Source organism: Brassica oleracea, chromosome C1 (genome assembly GCF_000695525.1).
Source record: "Brassica oleracea var. oleracea cultivar TO1000 chromosome C1, BOL, whole genome shotgun sequence".
Lineage (NCBI taxonomy): Eukaryota > Viridiplantae > Streptophyta > Magnoliopsida > Brassicales > Brassicaceae > Brassica > Brassica oleracea.
Window position 1 is genome coordinate 24,230,810 of NC_027748.1, and position 17,711 is coordinate 24,248,520.

The 17,711-nt window shown below is 34.9% G+C and overlaps 2 pseudogenes; both read left to right on the forward strand.

The window, feature by feature from the left end:
* Positions 1–45: 45 nt before the first annotated feature.
* LOC106335583 lies at positions 46–1,496 on the forward strand (annotated as a pseudogene).
* A 13,968-nt stretch (positions 1,497–15,464) lies between these two features.
* On the forward strand, positions 15,465–17,402 carry LOC106335588 (annotated as a pseudogene).
* The last annotated feature ends 309 nt before the right edge of the window (positions 17,403–17,711 follow it).

Genomic DNA, 17,711 nt, shown 5'->3' on the forward strand with positions numbered 1-17,711 from the left:
ATCTTGAAGTTCATCATTCCGATCAACTGAATCTCGTACAAACAATTAGGGTTTATCCAGATAGTGAACCATGGAGTTTCGGTGGATGAGCAAAACGAACTGAGAGCTGCTGGTCGTGGGTTTTTCGATTTACCGACGGAGGAGAAGAAACGTTATTGGGAGGGAAGTTCAGTATCGGAGACCGCTTGGTACATGACAAGTTTCAATCCCTACAAGGAGGCTAAGTTGGAGTGGAGAGACTCTCAAGTTTGAGTATCTTTCCGACCAAGTGGACTTTTCTGCCACGTGGCCTACTGTATGCAGGTATGACTCTTGAGTGCTGACAATGCAATATAATCATTATCATTACAAATTTCAAAAAAATCCAATCATTATAATCAAATAAAAATTATTTACGAATTTAGGTTCAATTCAAAGGAAAATAATTCTTTAAACATATGCAAAACAAAACAAGGTTATTTGTTCTTAAATGTGCTTTGTGAAATAGTATACAAAACTTAGAATTAAAATAGCTCATTGAGCCTTTATTCATAAACATAGAAAGTTAGATAGAAAGTTTTCATGAGAGACATTTATACTACTTTCTATGCATAAAACCCTAAATATATGGGCTTAAAACATCACAATGAACTTGTGTTGTGCGTGTGCTAATAATCAGTCAAAATAATTTTACGTGTAAAGTATTTCCCTATGTTAATAAATAATTTAATGTGTATCTATAATCAAAGTCAACTTACTCAGCACATATATTATTGCTCTAAGCAATCTAGTTGCACAAGAAAAAAGAGTAACGTTTCACGTCACAAATATATAAACAAATGTAATTATTTCTATAAATTTGAAAAACATCGTAGTTTCTTGAAAAGTAAGAAGTTTGCAACTTTGTATAACAATGAATGAAGATTTTAACGAGGACTGTGGCAGGGACGAGGTTGTAAATCATTCCAATAGGATGAAGCCGATAGGTAGGAAGATTCTTGAAATACTAATGAACAATCTAAACGCAAGGATGGAAGAACAAGACCTAATGGGAACTTTAAGGATGAACGTCAACTACTATCCCGAGTGTCCCGACACGAAACTTACCGTAGGAACCGGTCACCACTGCGACATCAACACCCTCACACTTCTTCTCCAGGACGACATATAATTAGGCAGCCTGTATGCTCGATACGGTGACAAGTGGCTCCATATCCCTAATCCCTCCAGTTATGGGAGCCATTGTGGTTAACATTGGAGACATGTTACAGATTTTGAGCAACGATCGGTACAAGAGAGTTGAACATCTGGTGATGGCTAGTCGGTTTCTTAGCCGGATTTCTTTTGCGTATTATTGCGGGCCGAGTTATGACTCTGTTATCGAACCGTTACGTGACGTGTTAGAGAATGGTGAGAAACCATTGTACAAGCCCACGATGTATAAGGATTACATGAAATATTACTTTGCAAGGCCGCATACGGGTAGCAAAACTATCGAATCAATCAAGCTTCCATGAAAAAACAAGATGGACAAGAAAAAGAAAAAGTGACTTTATGATGAAGTGGTACAAGACATTGACTTTGGAGGAACATCCTTTAGGGTGAGGAAGCCTAAGGTTAAGTCGAAATCCATGTCAACTTTCAGTTTCTTCTTTTTTTAATTGGTATTTTTTCGGCAAAGAACGGAGTGATGCTCTGTTCCCGTGCTTTGTCGGGTCAGCAGAGTATATCACTTCACTCTCTATATTGCATTTGCTTCCAAATTTGTAGTTTTGTACTAGTTGAAATGCATTACAATTTAAAGATAAAAGTAAAAAAGAAAAGCAGATTGTTATTAGAGTATCAATCATTAGAAGAAATGGTCAAATGGCCTGCAGAAAGGGCCACGAAAACCAGAACAATTGGGCCTCAAATGTGTCAAGCTCAAAGTCTGTTCACAGTCTTCATTACCTCAGACAACGGCTAGAACAAGAGGATGTGCAGATACGGATAGGGCGTGTAGAGTACGGCAAAAGCATTCAACGCTGTTGAAGAGTGAGCTCGGGATTATGCTTAAGAAACGATTAAGAGACAAAAAGGTCAGAAATCTCGTTTATATTAGAAGTAAATCGAAGTAAAGGGGGATTACAAACGTGAGACGAGCTTATAAGACAATATTGAGATTGCTAAGTGATTTCTATTCTTTGCTTCCTTTGGAGAAAAGTTGGCTCTCTGTTCAGTTAGCAAAGGTTTTTTTATAGCTAAAGGACACTCTGTATAAGAAGAAAGACAGTTTGTCATCCTTCGTGATGAAATTATATATTCAATCCTTGTCGGAATGAGGTCACATATTCTCTATGATGCGAGTTCAGCTCGCCTCGTCCTTAGACATTCAATGTGAATCATTGTATCATCTGTACTTCTGACCGGTCAACATGCTTGTCTCAAGCTTGGGCTTGAGCTCGTTGAGCTCGCTGATCAGACGTCATTTTCTTTATTCTTTTTTCGGCTAGTGCTCTGGGTTTTGGCCACTAATGGACCTAGAACAAGTTGGGCGGAGCATTGATGGCTGTGTAACCCATCTCAACAAACTTCAAACTGGCAAATCAATTCATTGATGATGCCATCTGTTAGAGTCATTATGGTTTATATTCTCTGTATAAATAAGAGGTTAAGCTTTCTGTAATCCTTAAGCGAAATGAATAACCGCAAAATGTTCATCGTCTTAATCTTATTCACTAAAGTGTGTCTTTGCTTTTAATTGCGTAGCTGCCCACAGATGTTAGGTTTTAAACCCTACTTTGTGCTTTAGACTTAGGATGAAATCAATACCAAAAGCTTGTCTTCCCTTTATTCACTATCAATGAATATCGTTACAATAACTAATTTAGAAAACACAATTGCCTCTAAGAAATTTAAAAAAAAATACAAAAAGACAGGTATTATTGGTTACTGGATTTAAAGTTAATTCTTTTGGTTTAACATTGTAGTATTATTCAATTATTGATTTTAAATCTTTTATCAAAATCTTGTGTTATTCGTGTTTGTATTTGAAATATTTTGGTAAAAGATTTTTGAAATCTTATGCTATTGGTTCTTGTATTTACAACTCTTCATTAAAAGAATTTAACATCCATTATTATTCAATTAAAGACTTAAAATCTTGTGTCATTCATGTTTGATAAAATTTTACAATTCCTTTTACATACTTTCAATGAATTTGGATACACTTTTATGTGTAAATATATGAGTCAAAATATAACGTATTACCTCATGATTTTAGAAACAGTTTCTATTAAAACCAAAACTTAATAGAAAAAATATGATGTGATGAAAGAGCACTCGTCTAGTGACAACATTTCTAAATTTAATAAAGTCAGTGTCGCCCATTTTTTATAAATTAGCATCTGACATCTAATCAATCATTTGATCAAACCTAGAAAATAGATTTCATCCTTCACAAACCCAGATATTTTTTGCAGACATTGATCAAACTGAGATTTTTTTTTTCTTTGATACTTCACATATGCTATTATCTTTTTCACTTCTTATTACTGTTGTCATCGTGTATTAGTGGTGATCTTTGGGCATCGGGAGTCTGGTTTAGTAGAGCCACTCCCAAATTTGCTTTTCTCATCTGGCTTGCTATGCGCAACAAGCTTTCAACCATGGACATGGTTTTGAGTTTAAACAGAGGTGTCAATACGGGTTGCGTTCTCAGCCAACATCCCTTTGAAACTCGAGATCATTTATTTTTTTGAGTGCTCTTACACCTCTCAGATCTGGGGGAAGCTTGCCCCTGAGATGTTGCAGAGACGTTACACCCAGTGCTGGCTGGCTTTGGTTTTGATCATATCGGATGGAACAACTGAAAAAAACCTGCAGTTCTGCTTTCGTTATGCTTTCCAAACGGCTGTTCGCACATCTGGAGGGAAAGGAACCAGCGTCAGCACAGGGAGTCCCCGACTAGGAAAAAACATAGACAAGAGCTTTAGCCGTTAGGAATCGGCTGTTCTTGCTCCAGCAATCCGATCCTAAGCGCTTTGGAAACATTCTATCATTTTGGTTTGGGAGTAGATAAATCCTTGTGTATAGTTTTTTCATTCAAACACTGCTGCATTTGATGTACCAAATGGTTTCTTTGAATTAATTTAACATTCATTCAAAAAAATGGTTATCTTATGATAATATTGTTCTTTTTGAGCGTACATACAAAGAGGAGATCCAAAAAAAAAATATATGAATGACCTATATTTTTATAGTTTTTAAACTTTGTAGTTACAATCCAATTTAGAATCCTCTTAAAAAATATATATAATTCTGTTATATAAATCAAATGATATTATGTTGAATTTATAAATACATTAACCAAGATTAAATCACATATCTTAGATTGTAAAATGAATAAAAAAATTTAAGATCTACCATATTTTAAATCTAATAGAGTTGATTTCAACTTATATAACCAATAACTCCTTATTTGATAACTCTCTTGCTCTCTCTATCTCTTAAGCTCTCTCTTCAATTTTGTTTTCTCGGATGATCTTTTTTTTTTTTTTTTTTGACAACAAACGGCTATACTATTAACTTGACGTGGTTTAGAGATGGTTTGGGTAACCAGACCGGAATAGAACAATCAATGTAACAAAGCTCTAGATAAAACAATATTGCAGTCGTAGCTAAAGAGTCAGAAATTTAATTTTGTGCTCTCGGGATATGAGATATGTTAAAGTCTATAAAACATATGTGCGTCTTTATCGACTTCAATTCTGTTGCAAAATTTGGTCATGCTTGAGCTCCCTTATCTTCGGATGATTTAATAATGCCGCGACTTCTCTTTATATATAATCAACATCTTTCTTTACCGTAAGTTCTTGGTCATTCCTTTCCACGTCCAGAATGTGATTTCGTAATACACCATCGACAAAGGATATTTAGATCAAAGCTAACGGGTTTAATTTGGGCCCAACAATCGCAACAGAAGTCCTCGTATGTACTATTTAAAGCTTGATTAGGATCGCATTAAGTGCCATGACTTAGACAAGGGTATAAATGAAAGATGGTTTGCTCCATTATTATGCGAATTATTTACATGCTGAGACAAGTACTCATTAAAAAATATCTTTAAGTTTTCTAACTTATTTACACTTCAATGTCAGTGAGAATTAAATTAAACTACATATTTTAATGCTTGTCTTTTCCAGTTAAATTAATGAGTTTTTCTTAATCAAATTTAAACTTAATGTCATTAAATAAACCTACCTATTTTAATGCTTGTTTTTTCCAGTTAAATTAATGAGTTTTTCTTAATCAAATTTAAACTTAATGTCATTAAATAAACCTACCTATTTTAATGCTTGTTTTTTCCAGTTAAATTAATGAGTTTTTCTTAATCAAATTTAAACTTAATGTCATTAAATAAACCTACCTATTTTAATGCTTGTTTTTTCCAGTTAAATTAATGAGTTTTTCTTAATCAAATTTAAACTTAATGTCATTAAATAAACCTACCTATTTTAATGCTTGTTTTTTCCAGTTAAATTAATGAGTTTTCCTTAATCAAATTTAAACTTAATGTCATTAAATGAACCTAAAAATACATCATATTTAACGTAGCTTATTACGTACGAGTACAACCTAATAATGAACTTGAATTTTATTTTTACGAAAACGTGAATCACTTGACTTATGTAATATTTAAAATATATTAACTACAATATAACAAATGCATATAACTATACTTTAGTTTGAAATGATCATGTTCAAGTTTTATATAGTCAACTTACATCATGCATCAATCGATGTACAATATTCAAACCACCTATAGTTTTTCGTTTTCTTTATAGGATGTATCAACCAACCAATCATCCCATTGATTTTCTAAGCTTTATAAAAAAACAAATCAATAAATACAAACTCAAAATCCAATATCTTCTATTAATCAAAACAAAATATCTTCAATGTCGTATCTTTAATATAATTTATTATTAATAAAATTATGAAATTATTTACAATTTGATGACTAATTCATCGCTCTTTTTTATATGTTAAATTTTTCATAGAAGTTTAAAAATCATTTTATTTTCTTTAAACATGTATAACTAATTTATAATCTTTTATGCCATACTAAGTCATAATATAATATTTTTTCATATTTTACATTAATAACCATTGTTTTTATATATCGTCTACAATTCTCTAATTACGTCTATTTGTTCAATTTTTTATATGATATCGAATATTCATCGTAAATAGATGGTTTAAGATGCCAAAAAAAATATTTACTTGGTGAATATAATACATCAAATATTACAAATACATTATTTAGTTAAATAAATAACCAAAAACCGAAAATTCAAACCCAAGCTGGCGCGCGGGTCAGGGTCTAGTTCCAATTACACTACAAGTCACTTATCACTTGAGACACACTTTCCTTTGTCAAAAAGACTCTTATAACCCTAAGATAAAGAGAACATCTCTCCTCTTTTTATTTCATTTTATTATTTTTCTTTTTCTACTTTATCTTTTCATTTACTTTTATCTCAAGTTCTAAAATATATTAAACAAAAATAATTGTCATAATAAACTATATATAAAATTCTCTATCTTTTAAGATCCATTATCATATATATATATTATATATATATATATATATATTAATATGTAAACAAAACTAAACGTGAACACCAAATCGTGAATAACAGAATTATAAATTAATTGTGGACATGGAAATCTTAACAGAATTATAAATTAATTATAAACTAGCTGTGGACATAGACAATATTCCTTCAATTCCATTCATCATCTCGGGATCTAAATTCAACTCTAATCAAATTTGCGTTCATCCACATCATGACGAAGCACATATCCCTTAGATCAAAAGTCTCTGACATGCAAGATCTATTACTTTCCGACAGAAGGTAAACACTTCTTTGATTTTTCTCTCCGCTCATACTCACAATATCATATTTTTCTCATCTTGATTGAAGTTTAATTACAGATAATTTATCAATTGGGATGAAGAAGCCAAGTGCTCGTGTTGGAGACGATGAACCCAATGCTTCATCTCTCGTTGGTGGTGGTACTAAATCTAAGGAGAAAACCGTTCAAATCGTTGGTTAGTGGGATTTTTAGAAAAATGAGAACTTCAGTATTATCTTTTGTAATGAATCTCATGAGGTCCATACGGGAGAGAAGAATAAGAAAAACAGAGGAGTTTATATGCAAATCAATGGTATCCCTTAAAAGTTCTTGGCAGTGACAACCAATTGTATCAAAAACATATGTATTGGCTTTGTATCAGTCCACAATTTGTCGTATCAAAACAAAGAAGTTAGGTATAGACAAAATCTTCTTTTTTTTTTGGTGAGGGTTTTGATGACAGAGTCCTATCCATGTTTTGTGGTATAATTTTAGTAACATGAGTCCATGTCCACGTATTGTTGTATAGTTTTGTGGAATCAAAACAGAGAGTTTGTCCACGTTATCTACTATAAAAACATTAACTTTGGATTTCCACACATTACTCATCACTCATCCATACACCACTCGTCCACAAATCACCCAACCACGCATCACCTGTCCACAAATCATCCATCCACATATTACGTGTCCACAAGTGATCGTTTCCATTAAGGGCAGAATTGTCCACAATCTGTTGTTGGCCCACAACAAAGTGTGTCACATGTAAGAAGTGTTTCTAGGTGTAATAGAAAGTAAAAAAGTGTCTCTTAGTGTAATCAACTCTTATTATGCTCTGTTTAAGTTTTGTGATAATTTGCTTTGATCCAAGCCTTCTATTTATAGCAATTAAGAGGGTTACTATTTTACTGAATAAAAGATTTCCAGTCAAAATGAGCAAGCTCCTTGACTAATATCTCTTCAATTCGAAAACAAGAGAAACCCGAGACCAAGATCATTGTCTGTTAGAGAAATTCTAACTTGACCTTGTATCAACCAAACAACTATCACTTGCTAATTTTGATACTAATTGTTAGGTTTACCCATACACCTAACTTTTCTACCCTTTGAATGTTAAAGTTTGGATTTTTATGATGAAAATAGAAACTTAAAGACACAAGAGATTTGTTCACCCAGTTTCTTTTCCGGTATCTCTGGGTGGGATCTCTCTCCCACAACTTCCACTAACAAGCAAAACTTACAAGTTCCAGTCACTTCTCACTTCCTTGAGAATGACAAAGGAGATTACAAAAGGAGAGCACAATACCAAAACACTCTAAGAACACAAAGACTCGAACTTTGTTTCTTCTCTTGTCTTTGGTAGCTTCTCACTCTTTGACTTCTTCTACCTTGTCTCCTTCTTGTTCTTTGCTCAGCTGCATATCCCTCTTGACTACCTTTGAGCCTTTTGCTTGCCTCTCTCTCTGTCTAGACCTTATGAAATTTCTCTTGTCTTCTTCTCTTTCTTGGCTTGGCTACTTAGGTTTAGAGTAGGCATAAGATATATATAGTGGTATCTTGTGTCCCCAAAACCCTAGCTCTAATGGGCTTCGAAAACAATGAGGCCCAAACATAGCAGCTTTCCTAGAGCATCAATGTGCAAGATGCAACCTTTCTGAAGTGGTCACTTCAGTGCTCTAGTCAACTTCACCAATTTTCCTATAGCAACAAAGTGCTAAAGACAGGTTTCTGAAGTGGGCACTTCAGAGCCGTAGGTGAAACACATACCAAATGCACATAACCAACAATCTCCACCTTGAGCGTTCGGTCACTTGTGCTTGTGCTCCCTTGCGCTTCCAACCTACTATGCCTTGTAGGTACTTGCCCCGCTTCTTTGGGTTCTTCCTTCTCCTGAGACGGAATCATCCTCGTCTCTTTTTCTCAGCTACTCCACCTGAGTCAAACTACTTGCTTCAACTTCTTCTGAAGCTTCTCTCAACCGCTCCACCTGGAACATGTGTCTCTACTTACACAGTTCAAGAAACTCCTCCAGGTAACTCTCCCCGCTGGAACTCAACCTTCCATCTCCAGGCTTTAGACAAACTAACTCTACCTTGCTAATTCGATCCTACAAGATCCACCATAAAAGCCAGGATAGTTACCTGAGTATGTTTCCCCCTTTAGTGAGCGTTGAGAAGTATGCAACCTTGCTGGAAATTCCTGACTCGGTATCCTCTTACTCCTAGCATGCTTCTGATCTTGGGTAGATCCTTCTGCTTTTATGAGAGACTCACATTCTGCTTCAATCTCATCTAAGCCCGTTGCATTCTGTGAGCCTAAGAAACTACTAATGCAACACCTGGAATCCTTCTTGAACCCATCAAGCCTCTGATTCCTCCTTCTTGAAGAATGTTTCTTGGTCCTCCCTTTGTCCTCTTGAGCTACCTTCGGTTCTGCTCTTGATTCCTATCTGCTCACCTTAGACTCATTCTCTCCTGACTTTCCTGTCATAGAAGAGCCTCCACCTTGAGCTACTGACCCCTTCCACTTATAGCCATAAGGATTTGGTCCTTGAATTAGATCTTGCTGAAAGTCATATTCTTTGAATTCTTTTTTTCCAGCTCCCTTAACCGACTTCTCTGCTCCTTTCCCGGACTTCCTTGTTTCTATACTCACCTTCTCTTCCTTTGGCACCTTCACTTCAGCCTTAGTGACCTTGCCTTGAAGGTAGTAGAGCCCTTTGTGATACTCTCATGATATCACCTTCCTTCCAGCTTTGTAAAACTGAACCTTGAAGCCTTCTCCTCTATGCAACCTGACTTCTCCAGCATTCCATAGAAAATTAGATTTCTACTCACCTCTGGCATGTATTTAGCATCCTTGAGTATCACTTCTGAACCATCCGGATTCTCAATCTGAACCTTTCCTATCCCCTTGATATTACCATATGTGTTGTTAGCCATTAACACTTTACCACCATCAAGCTCCTTGAAGTCAAATAAGACTTCCTTGTCTGGTGTGATGTGGTATGAACAATTTGAGTCCATAATCCACCATTTCTTTGTGTTATGAGTGTTAACACTTAAAATCATTGGTTCTTTATACTCAGTTGCAGTATTTGCAGAGCCTTTATCCTTCCTCTCCGGGCAATCTCTTTTCCAGTGCCCTTCATCTCCACAGATAAAACAACCCTTGTTGTTCTTATCAGGCCGTGGCTTAGACTGATACTTTCCTCTGCTCTTAGACCTTGCTCTTCCATATTGGTTGCTTCCTCTTGAATCAACATAGAGACCTTCAGCACTTGGTCTAGACTGGCTTTCACTTTCAGCCAACTCTCTCTCCTTGGACCTTGCAGCTCCTGTCAGTTCATTTAAGCTGAGACTGTCCCTTCCATACTTGAGAGTTTCCTTTAGCTGGTCATACCTGTGGGGTGATGAACTTAGCAGCAAAATCGCTTGGACTTCATCTGACATATCTACACCTAGATGGTTCAGATCTGCTACCAGCTTGAGAAAGTTATCAACATTCTCATTTATATTCTTCACATCATTTATTTTGAAAGTATAGAACTTAGCTGTAGATATATGCGATTTGGCAATGAAGAATCCATGTACAACATGTCTAATGTTGACCACATGGCTGCTGGTGTTTCACAGTGCTTAATCTTCCTTAGCACTTGATTTCCCACATTCAAGACAGTAAGATCTTTAGCCTTTTCTGATTTCTCGAATTTTACTGGATCTATGCTTGGACCAACATCTGAGATCCCTGCTAACCCCTTCTGTGGATCCTTCATAGCAGCTTCCAACTCTTTCCGTTCACTAGGTGAATCCTTTAACAGCTTCTCATTTGTAAGAATTACTTTCAAATACATCTATTTTATTATAATATAGTCATAAATATTAAAAAACTTTTACCGTGGTATTTATAAAATTGACTTAATCCATCTATTATATACAAACTTTATAATAAAATAATTTATCATATGTTGTATCTATTATTATAAAAGAGAGTTATCTCTCCTGGTGAAGCCACCTAGGATTCAAGGTCACAAAGTCGAGTGCTCTGGTCTCTGACACGTGTCCGGCTTTCAAAACGTCGCGTTTCGTTTAATTTATTGTGCAATATGCGGGCTTTTGTTTGTGTTCGGGCTCACATAAGCTTTTGTTGCGTTTTGTGCAATAAGAAATGGACTTTTATATCTTATATTATTGGGCTTCGTCTTTAGTTATTTAGGTTATTAAGAAGAACAGCCCAGCCCGTTTGTGAGTCACATCTTCTTCACGAAAGCGACTATCTACGTTGTTAGGGTTCATCATCTTCTTCAATCTATTTCTAGCTTAAGCTCCAATGGTGTATTCTGAGATTCTTCATGGTGAATCTCTGGATCGAATTCCATTCGTTCCGTTTCGTCTGCGATACATCTTACGCCATAAATTGATTCATCACCATCAATGACTGTCTTAACTCATTCGACCCACGCCCATCACTATTCCTCATTCAATGCATCTTCCCTCCCTAAAAGGCGGTGGCTCTCTATCTATAAAAAGGTTAGCTTTCATCCCGAAAACATCATCCTCAGAAATCCTAAATCATCGATTCTACTCCCTGCTTCCACCGCCGATACGTGACTGCTCAGGATTTGGGAAGAAAGAAACGTGAAACCCGGTGGCGAGCTTAATGTAACCACTGGGATGTCACTGCTTGATTTTTCAACGACACGGAGCTTCCCATCCGAAGTTGACTCCACCGTAGACAACGATCAAGGAACACTGAGTCTGGTCAAAGCTAGCGGCGGAGGTACCAAAATTAGGAAAACCGGTGGAGGAGGAGGAGGAGGCGGAGGAAAGACTGATGTAAGGTACAAGTATCGGCAGTCCGTACAAGCTCCTCGGGGTGTGAGGGAGAGTCCACTCAGATATAACGAAATCTTCAAACAAGTAATCACAGATTCCACTCTTTAAAAGTCTTGCGTTTAAAAGTTGTTTTTTATTTCTTTTCATATGACTTTAGTAAAGTGATTGTTTTCAAGCCATGGCGGATAATTCAACATGGGTGTAGTAGTTCTTATTTATGTAAACAATATACTCATAATCGGAGCAGGCCGGCCCTGAAAGTTTGGAGGCCCAAGACCATTCAGTAAAGATTTAAAAAATTTGGGGACCTAAAAATTTTTTTTTTACAAATTGGGGGCCTATTTACATATAAAGATTTTCAAAAATTTTGGGGGCCCAAGACGAATGTTTCATTGGGCTTGGCCCAGGGCCGGCCCTGAATCGGAGTGATGAAGGTTATTTACATTTTTCTAATATTGCTAGGTCCTGCCTCCAGTTTACTTACCATAAGGTTAGAATTAAGCTAGGTGTTTCTGGTCTGAGTTTGTGTCACTCTTTTTAAGTTTAGTTGGTTAATTCGATGATCTTGAATCAGACGTTTGTGATTCCCCTACCTATCAGGTGTCAGATTGATGATCCTCACTTGCATTGTGTGGCTGAAGTTGGCTTCTTAAGCTTCTTCATATATTACTATTTGACCAGACAGTTTTGCAAACTTTAGGCCAATCCTGAAATTTAATATTATGTTAGCTTCAAGAGCTTGGCATATTTCATGGTCGCTCCCACGTTGTGTTATCATTACTCTGATGCGTCTTCTGCTAATAGCATCAAACATTCTTACATTCTCAAAGGTTTTTTTATCTGAAGCCGTAAGTCTTGGTTTTTTTTCAGCCAAGCTTTTCTTCGTTCGGGAGACGCTACATGCCGCTGTTTCCGTTGCGGCCAGGTGTGAGTGACCAGTTTATCGGAGGGAAAGCTTAAGACACTGAATGAGGTCGACTCAATCATGAAAATTTAGGATGCTGAGGTTCTGATGTTTTACGTTTCGTCACCCGAGATTTTGTTGATCCTGAACCACTATCCCTCGAATTGACAGACTCATTTAACTAATATATATATATATATATATATATATAAATCTTTGATGCCAGATTCCCGTTCCTAACACCTGGAAACTATGACGCTTTGTTGTCCCCTACATTTGAAGATCAGATATTACTTTGTTATTATATAATTTATCATCTGGGATTTGTTGTTTCAATTTCTCAGATTTAATCTCTTTTATAATGTGAGTGGTAATCAAATGGTTCGAGGATCAACAGTACGATCAAAACTTCTTACTCTACTGATCAACTGTCTTATGCAATAGCTAAGAGAGTTTCTTTGTTTTCGATTTATCATGTTGTCTTAAGGAGTTGTACTCTTTCATTTGTTTAACTCAATGATACTGGATAGGTTAGTTTGTGTTGATTTTCTCTCTTACATTTGTTGTAGAATGGTGCATGGTTATGCTTACTCTGTATATGAATGCTACAAGATTGTTGTGAAGGACGGGTCTGAGCAGCTTCGCTTTTGATGCCAGTATTGTTATATGTTTGTTTATTATTTCATTTGATTTTGTGACTATGTGGCTACTCTTGGGAAAATATGAACACTAGACCAAATAAATATTTAAATGAAAATAGTACCACACTTACCGAAATTTCTAACAATGTTGAGACCGAAGACAACTACCGGAGCTCAACAAGTTGGTGAGCTAAGAGCCTCTGTAATTGACTTCGACGGGAGCGCAAGCTTGGTCGTGGTGTGAGATCAACTCAGTGAATGTCCTCGACTTAGCATCCATATGACTTAGCTGGTCATAGACCAAAGATGGACTCACCAACTCACTACTCGAAGTGTAGACAAATAAACAAACCAAACAAAGATGGATAACAACAATTAATTAATTATAAGAATATCTCTTCTTTTACAATAGGATAGCAAATCATTATTAGTTTACAAATTAATTGATAGAAAACTTAATTTTTTTTTTTCATTTTAATTTTTACCTATGAAACATATTTTGGCGAATAAACATTGATTAATCAGAAGTTAAAGTAAACATTTGTTTTACCATGTTAAATATACACTAGAATTTTATTTTAAACAAAGGATTAATTCTAAAAAATAATTAAAAGATTTAATAAAAAAATGTAATAAGCTTCTCAAAATATATAATAGATTTAGTATATGGGATAATCAATCTTAAAAAAATATTCGAGAATAATGAGTAAATTTTATTGTTAAAAATATAATTGATTATTTGGATAAGAAAGTTTATTTAGTCTATAAATATAATAATATATAAAATTCAGTAATATATTTCTATGAATAATAATAATTAATATTATGTTTTCATTGTATTTACCAAACATAAATTTTAATATATATATATATATATTCAAATTTTAGCAAACATTTTAGAAACTATAAACCAATTACAATAATGAAAATATTTTCTTCCTAATACAAATTATGATCTCTAACAAAACTAATAAAAATATAAAAATGTTAATTTTAATTAGATGTATACAAGTATTAACAATAGATAATATATAGATTGATTGATGTTTCAAAACCAAATTAGTTGTCCAAGTTAATATTCTATAAACTAATAAAGTTGAAATGTACAAATAATACAATAGATTGGTGTAGACAAGACTAATCAACTGTATCAACTGCCAACCAAATAAACATACAAAAAATGTTACAATTTTTTTATATTTTCTCTAAATAAGAACTTCATTCTCCAATATTTTATAAATCCTCACAAAAAACAAAAGAAAATACAATGGTATTATAAAACTCAATCTCTTTCTCTTTTGATCGAATCCGATTGAGTTACGTATTTTATAGTGTTATAAAACTTAAAACACTATAAGAACTTACGGTTCAGGATTAAAGCATCAACAATACCAAGAATTCGATTATTTTTAGTTATATAATTTAAATTTGGTGTAAACAACATAATCACACTCACACCCAACTTAACATAAAAGAAAATTTTTACAAAATTATATTTTTATAAAAACCGATCCATCCAATCCCGCGCGTAGCGCGGATCTCTCCTATGTTTTATAAAAAAGATTTATTCACTCCTGGTTGAAACACCTCATCCGCCACGTCATAAAATCGTCTCCGGACAGCTTGACACGTGTCCCAGCCGGTGTTACGCTGCGTTTCATTTAATGGTTTTGTTAAAGTAGTTGGCTATGTGTTTCGATTACCGTTCTGATACAGATTTGAGCCCAATAATTATTGGTCCATCTCGCATTCGTTTCTTCTTCCTCTTCGTTGTTGGTTTCTGTGATTCACTTCATCTTCCCTCAGTAAATAGGTTCTCAGTTTTAATTCAATTCTCATTTAATAGATTCTTTGCTTTCTCAATTCTCTGTATCTGTAGCTATAAATAGATATATTTTCATCTGTAGAATTTATCATTCCATTTTTCACTATCATATTAATACAGAAACTTCTGTAGATTAAGATGGCAAGCTCCTCATATACTGGGTGTAGATTTCGGTTCGATGTTGTAAAGAACGTCTAGATCTGACAATCTTCGATCTACACCAGCCGTAGTTGTGATTCTTCCCAGAACGATAGACCCGGTTAAAAGAGATCAACAAACAGTTAACCGAAGTCCCGGTTACCAGAAGAAAGTTTTGCTGTCCGGATTCAGGTAATGATGGGGCGACCTTTTCTGCGCCGAGCACCGTTACTCAGATCGCCATGATTGCAGCTACGACTACAAAACCGTCGACCGGTTGTAAGACTGTCGCTAGAGAAAACCCAGTCGTTAAGCCGGAGAACGTCAAACGCGGTGGCGAGTTGATGGAGGTTGACATGCTTTTTCTCAGGTATTCTGTTCTTAAAACACATCTTCGTCTTGAAACAGATTCCAGCGTATATATAATCTCAAAATTTTCTAAAAAATTGATATCCTAACGTTTATTTCAACTCTTTCGAAGAAGCATTGGTAACTAGGACCCATCTTTATATCGTTCTCTCTCTGAATCTCTGTTTCCATATAAGGAAAAACTATAACTTTCTGTCTTTTTCTTTTGAGAATGAAGGGACAAAGGATAACCTTTAGTGGACAAATCCTTAACTATCAGAACACAGCGGCACAAGAGGTGGAACTCCTTGGAGATGAGAATACTGCAGCTGATTTACGATGTTGGTTTGCGAAGCAATAGCTATCTCAATAATTATTCTGTGCCTCAGCTTTACACCACTAGAAGACAATACATTTCCGAACAATAAGTTGTTGATCTTATCAATGGTTATACAGCGACTAGATCCATGTAAATTTTCTCAACCCGTTTTAGTCTGTTTCAGAAATAGATTTGAATGAACAGTATATGAACATGGTTTTTTCCAAATCAATATTAAGTTTAAAGCTTAAAGCTTCCTGAAGAAAATATTCAAGTGTCCCTAGGATTTCATATCGGTTATAAAGTTTACATATTAGCTATGTTTGAGAGAATCAGGACTTTTGGAGAAGCAAATTCGAGGTTTAGAGATATGAGGTTTAGCAAGCATCAGTAACAGACTTGGTTGCATTGAGACTAACAAGAAAGTGAAAAGCTACTGGCTTGGTCTCAACGAGTTTGCAGATTTGAACCACGAAGAATTCAAGAACGAGTATTTGGGGCTCAAGACTGATATAGAAAGAGGTGATGATGAAAGATCCTACCAAGAGTTTGCTTATAAGGACGTTGACGTCGAAGCTTTGCCTAAATCTGTTGACTGGAGAAAGAAAGGAACCAAGGCTCTTGTGGTAAGCTAAAATCTTCGACTCTAATGTGTTATAGTTTTAATTTTTTATTTAGACTTCTTTTTTGAATTGTTATGCAGAAAGTTATCGCGTTTTCGATAGTTGCTGCAGTGGAAGGTATAAACAAGATTGTGACAGGAAACTTGACAATATTGTATGAACAAGAACTCATAGACTGTGGGTTTGTGACACAACTTACTACAATGGCTGCAACGGTGGTCTCATGGATTACGCTTTTGAGTACATTTTCAAGAACGGAGGTGTTCGCAAGGAAGAGGATTATCCTTACTCCATGGAAGAAGAAACTTGCTAGACGCAAAAAAAATTTTATGTTACTTCGAAAAAGGGATTAAATTGGTCATACTAATTCTCTTTATTTTTAAATAGGATGAATCTGAAATGGTGACTATCAGTGGGCACCAAGATGTACCGAGAAATTATGAGAAAAGTCTCTTGAAGGCATTGGCTCATCACCTCTCAGTGTTGCTATTGATGCTTTTGGTAGAGAGTTCCAGTTCATAGCGGTGTAAGTACATTATTAAACCCATGATCAGGAAAATGATTAATCTTCTTGATGTTTGAAATATTGTGTTTTGGTATATGAAGGGTGTCTTTGATGGGCAATGCGGGGTCAATTTGGACCATGGTGTTGCTGCAGTCGTGTATGGATCAAGCAAGGGTTCATATCATTGTGAAGTTTTTTTGGACCAACATGGAGAGAGAAAGGTTGCATCAGGACGAAAAGGAACACTTATAAACCAGAGGGTCTCTGTGGAATCAATAAGATGGGTTCTTTCCCCACTAAAACGAAGTGATAATATCATTTTATCTTATCTTCATTTCGTCATTATCTTCATAACAACATGAAATTGTTATTTTAATGAATAGAAATGTTGTAACAACGAAAAAGATGATTGAAAAATGGAGAGCATTATTAAAATAAAAAAAATTTTGGACAACATTAAAATGAACATTGATGCAGTAAAATTTATTTTAGTCAAATAATATAAATTGGAAGCGAAACTAAGTTAAACATATCATAACATTTATTCATATTTTTAATTACTCTTCAAATATAATTCAATAACTAAAAAAATTGTAGTCACAGCAGTAAAAAATACATAGCTATAAGGTTATAACAATAACAGAGTTTTTTCTTTAAAAAAAAAAGAATAACAGAGATTTAGGAACAGAAATAT